Below are 6228 nucleotides of genomic sequence, written 5' to 3' on the forward strand. Positions count from 1 at the left end.
AAAAAATGCCTTGAAGGAGTCATGTTTATAAAATACATAAGGACACATTGCTCATCTTTTTGTATAGAGAAGAGTGGTCTTTAAAAATATGTGGTTGAATCTCTTCTCTCATCTAGATCATCTTGAAGTTATAATAGTTATAGAATATATACTGGCCATAAACACTGTCATAAACTCTGGCCATTTCTTCTACTGTTCTAGCTTCATGCTATCTTCTCTGCTGTCCTTGGCTTCATTCTTTCTGTTTGGAAAACACTGCTTCAGATTTCATCTCTTCATCCAGAGAAATTGCCCAAGGTCTATAAACTCACACCAAATATGCTTCTTGGGAAAAGATATCCTGTAATTTCATAGCTTTGGAGTCACTGATCCAGCCCAGATAAGTCATCTGTTAGACTACCTACTGGTGCCACTACCTACCCAGTTACCTAGGCAGAAACTGTGTAATTTTCCTATATGCCTCCACTTCCTCACCCTCTTTGTCTTGTAATTTACTTTATGCCTCTTATATCTCCATTTCAGTCACCACATCTTGGTACAATATCCTCTTAACTAGTCCTCTTGCAGCCAGGCTTATCTCAGCCTTGCCACCACAAGATATTTTTCACATTGTGTCTAGAGTAAACCTGTAAAACAAAAATTTGAGTATAAAAATCTTCCATATTAAACCCTTCCAGAGCATATCAAAAACTAAGGATAAAACTCAAAAGTCCCGGTTCCTTCCTGTCTCTCAGTATCACCTTTCCCCATTTCTTCTCAAAGAGAAAAGAATTTCAATCTGTAGCATTTTAGAACCATGCACAATTTTTGTCAGAAAGCTATTATCTGTTTTTCCTTTGTGTCTTTGTTGTTTCTTATGCCTGCAATACCCTCAAACTACTGTCTTACCCTTCCTTTAATATTTAGCTCAAGGTGTCAAACTGGGTATACCCTTTGTTTTTGTACTACTATAACAGAATACCAGAGACTGAGTAATTTAGAAACAAATAGAATTTCTTTTTCCACAGTTCAGGGAGCTGTAAAGTTCAAGATTAAGGCACTAGCTGGTGAAGTCCTGGCCTCCCTACTTCGGAGATGTCACTTTGAATGTTGTGTCTTCCCAGGGAGGAACACTGTGTCCTCATGTGACAGAAAGCAGAAGGGCTAAAAAGAGAGGAACTCCCTCCATCAAGCCCTTTTAATATTAGTATCATTTTAGTTTTGCCTTCCATGGGACATTTGGTCCCATCATTGGGGAGGAGCCCTCATGGGTCAATCACATCCTAAAGGCCTCACCTCCTGATACTCTCACATTGGCAACATCTAAATTTTGGAAGGGATACATTTAAACTACAGCAGCCTTCTTGGCTCCTCCAAGCAGATTCCAGATTTTCTTCTTTGTATGTTTTTATGTTATACAAGTTATGATATTGTGCTCTATTTCTTATTTGCTTATCTGTTTTCAAATTAGACTATAAACTTGAGGGTTAAGTCTATATTTTTTCCTTTTTTTAAAATGTATCCTCAGAACACAGCATGATAACTGCAATGCAAACACTTAATAGAAGTCCTCAGGATGGATGGATAGTTAGATATTGTATCAGTTACAAGTACTTCTTCCTAGCTTTAAAACTACTCTGCAGACTATCCCCAACTTCACTGCTTAGTCTCGTTTTTTACCTCTCCCTGTCATGCAAACCCTGTTTAGTTGAGAAAACTACAGTTCTCACTTATTATTATGGCTTATAATTTATGTCTTATATTTTAGTTTATGTTGGCTTTCTAGCCTTCAATGCCCATTGTTCCTATCTATCCCCCTAATTAAAATAATAACCACATCCAAGTCTCAACTTAAGTGCCATTTATTTTCATAAAATCATCCTTAACCACCAAACTCAGTGTAATGGCTTTTTTTTAACAGAAGTAACGAGCAGAACAAATCAATGATATCAATAAATAAATTACACAATTAAGATAAATCTTAGGTAAATATTTCCTTTTTCCTCCCAGTGCAGATTAGTTTACTACAATAATGTCGTCTTCTCTAATACCATATGACTCTGCACAGTTTGGCTATATTGTAATGATAATTGTATTGTAATAATCATTTTATCTGTCTATTCCTTTCCCCTCCTGTGCTAACCCTAAACTGAAAGCCTCTAAAAATTAGAAGCCATGTTTTTGTGCATATGTTGTTAGAGTTCTACACAGTACTTAATGCATAAAAGATGCCTAATAACTTCTTTAACAAAATGAATACAGACATTTACCAAACTCCATAAGGTAATAAGCTGTACTAAAACAGGGATTTTTCTTTTTTTTTTTCTTTTGCTTAGTTTGATTCGCTATCCGTCACACTTGGCGTAGAGCCTGCCACACATTAGAATTGAATAGATAATTATTGGGTGAATGGAATAATGTCATGTAACAAGAAGCATTTAGCTGTAACTACTACCTGTGTGTTTTGTGGGCTCAGAACCTATCACATTCATTCAGGAAGGCAAAACTAAAATAATGCTAATATTAATACTAACAGCTTTCACACAAACATACACATATACCTAGCAATGCTATGTGAAATGGTGACCATGGACTGAATCACCCTGTGAGAATAACAATGCCTGATCATACATACACTTTACTATTACAAATTCAAATTTACATGCTTTGCAAAGGAAGGTAAAGAGTACAACTTATTAAGTGTAGTGACTACAGCTCACATTCCAAAAGAAATATATTCTCCTTTAGTCTCAGCACCCTTATCCTTGTCCTGTGATTGATGTCTTGCCTTGTTACATAGGTTTCTCATCTTTAAAGTTACTAACTTTGTATACAACTTGGCCTTTAAGAGCAAGCCACTACTTCATCTGGGCATCAGCAGTGATGGATTTCAATACTGGAGAAAAAGGCTATGGACCTATTGGGATATGGTATATTTGCACCTAAATGTGCCTCTTTCTTAGGAGATTTTCATGGGCAACTCTGTCTAATAATCAGGTCTTATATGTTGCTCCGTTGCATACAGTGAGAAACACAGTGTTCCAAGAATGAAATTGTGAAATGTTGGGAAAGAGAAGCCATCAGAGACTTCAAAAATGTGACCAGAGGATTATAGGGAGCATCAGCAAATATCAGTGTCATATAAGCCAAAAAAGGTAGAGAATTTCTAGAAAGAAAAAAGATTAATGAGTTGCAAATACACCAGAGATTTAGTGGTTATATTAAGATCACCAAACCTTATTCAAGGCAAAGTTTTGATTAGTCGTGTCAATGATAGTATAAAACTACACAATTCTCTATTTTTCAGTTTTTGTATTGATAGGAACATGAGACTTTACATACATGGAAAAAATAAGATTTTAAAAACATTCTACTTTGACAGTTAATGAGCATAGAACACGTTCTGTTTGGAAGAAAGAACACATTCTGAATTTCTCAAGCTTGATGTCAAATCAGCCCTAAGAGACCTAAGGCAGTTTCAGGGATATATGGGAGGAACTGGCCATAGAACTAGTTGAGGACTAAAAACTGAAATTATAATGAGAGACAGCAATTCCCCCTACACTTAAACTGGCACTGAGAAAATGTTTGCAGAATTTGTGGTGAAAGGAAACCTAGAACTTAAGGGGTTGTAAGTAAAAATGTCTTTTAAAAAGTTATGTGTCATCATGCCTGAAGCCCAGGGAATGTATTTGGATGGCTAAAAATTAGTCCATGATCAGATCATGATCAGAAGCAACATCTTTATGATGAGCTTTCCCAGTCATTTGAAGTCACTCTTAAATATACTATACTCACAGGAACAAAGTAAACAAGTAAAAAGGCAAAGGAGAAAGTTGCACTCAAGTAGCCTTGTTTTCTTGTCCTTAGTCTTGAGGAAATTGGTGCCTAAATTGAAAGTGCCCTGAAGGCGGCTTTAACTTATTTGACCAGACCTTACCCCAGGGATTGCCTCAGGTCCTGTTGACCTAGGCAACTATTTGAGGGTCAAGCTTCCACTCAACTCAAGTATTCTTGAAGAAACCCTCCTGTGTATTCAAAGTGGGCAGCATCATTTTCCTCCCTCTCAGTCTTTCTCTCACAGTTGTTTGTTCTTTAATGGCTATGACTCTTTTTGTGCTGCTGGCAAAGGAACTCCTCCAGAGGGTGAATTAGGGCAACCGGTGTTCAGTACTTCCCTCCTGGGGCAGTAACACGTGCATCTCTGTTTGTTTATCATTTTCTTGGTTGTACTCTGCCAGAATCTCGCATTATAATTTGTAAAACTGACCTTATATGTTCTCTGAAATCAGAATTCCAAGTAATAACATAGTTTGTATTTAAGACTGAGGATGTTGAGGTGAGTTTGGTCGGTCAATTGGTTGGTTGGTTGGTTAGCTGGAAATTATGATGGGAAAAAGTGAGAAAAAAAGAAAATTAGGAGAATAGAAGTTGCATGGGGGGAGTCTGTTTTAGACACCCCAGTCTCTTAGATACAAAGACTGGCCCCTTTGCAACTTTCTTATATTACTAAGTGCTCTGACAGAAACTAGTTTTCTAATATACATTTTTGGTGGGAAGGCAACATTTATATGCCTAACACTGTAATAGGCACTCTTGGAGATGGAGGGTAGAATAATATGAAAAGTGATATAGGGCATGCAAAAGCATTTTAAAACATGGACACTATATAAAAACATAAATATTATGATGCAATCATGTCAGTTTAGCTGGAAAAACAACATGGATTGCTAAAAATGCTAGAATTCATTTCCTGTGTGCATGAGTTATTTTGGTTCATTCTGAGGGAAAAGACACAATCTTTAACTTAATTCAACATGTACATTCATGTATGCTTGCATATAAGTGTGAGATTAATGCAAATTTATCACCTCTGATAATAAAAGAAAACAAGTAGAACATATTCCCAAATGAGTGTGAGTCCATAGTGAGATCTTTCATTATATACAGGATGACCATATGTCCCAGTTTGCCTGGGACAGCCTCAGCGTACTCTTATGGTCGTAGTACTATTATAGATAAAACACCTCTCATTCTTAAAAGTGTTGTAGTTTTGACAATAAATTATAAGCTCATCCTATAAAATATGGTGAGTTTAAATGACTGTAGACATGAAGACTTCCAAAAGGAAAGAATTGCGATTTTCACTCATTATCTTTGACCTTATATAGTTTCTGTGACAACTTTAAAATTCTATAAGATCTACCCTCTAGCAATAAAAGTTTTTGTGAAGATTTTGTCGACTTAAATTATATTCATTTTACTTTTAAGGAAACAGAAGACTCTACCAGTTAATGTGAGGAAATCTACCTTGTACCTTGGTAGAAAAAATAGTGAAGATACTTTAGAAAATAGTCTGAATTTCTTTCAAATAATTAAACAGGGTTACTATATGACTCAGTGATCCACTCCTAGACAGTCGATATGAAAACATGTCCACAAAACAATTATAGAGGTATTATTTATAATAGCCAAAAGGTGGAAACAACTTAAATGTCCCTCAACTGCTAAATGGATGAACAAAATGTGGTACAGGTTGAATATCCATTATTTAAAATGGTTGAAACCAGAAATGTGTTGTATTTTGTATTTTTTCAGATGTTGGGACATATGCATTATACTTTCAGGTTGGTCATCCCTAATCTGAAAATCCAAAATCTGAAACGCTTCAAAGAGCATTTTCTTCAAAGAGCATTTTCTTTTTGAGTACATGCTGGTACTCAAAAAGTTTCAGATTTTGGAGCATTGCAGATTTCAGATATTTTTCGGATTTGGGATTCTCAACCTGTATATCTAAACCATGGAATAGTTTTCAGGAATAAGAAGAAATGAGGTGCTGATACATGCTACAATATGAATTAAGCTTGAAAGCATTCTCTTAAATGAAAGAAACCAGTCTCAGAAAGCCGTATATGTTTCCATTCACATGAAACATTCAGAATAGGCAAATCTATAGAAGCAGAAAGTAGGTTAGTAATTGTTTAGGTCTGGTGGGAAGGGGGAATTGGGGAGAAAGGGGAGTGCTAGCTAAAGGGTACAGGGTTTCTTTTTGAAGTGATTAAAATATTCTGTAATTAACTATGGTGATAGTTGCACGTATCTGTGAATATATTAATAACCATTGAACTATGCACTTCAAGTCGGTGAGTCATCTGATATGATAATGATATATTAATAAAGCTGTTAAAATAGAAAAAAGAATAAAGACTCTACCAGTCAGAATAGCAGCCAATTATCACTAATAACAAT

Source organism: Mandrillus leucophaeus, unplaced genomic scaffold (assembly GCF_000951045.1).
Source record: "Mandrillus leucophaeus isolate KB7577 unplaced genomic scaffold, Mleu.le_1.0 Scaffold1111, whole genome shotgun sequence".
NCBI classification, from domain to species: domain Eukaryota; kingdom Metazoa; phylum Chordata; class Mammalia; order Primates; family Cercopithecidae; genus Mandrillus; species Mandrillus leucophaeus.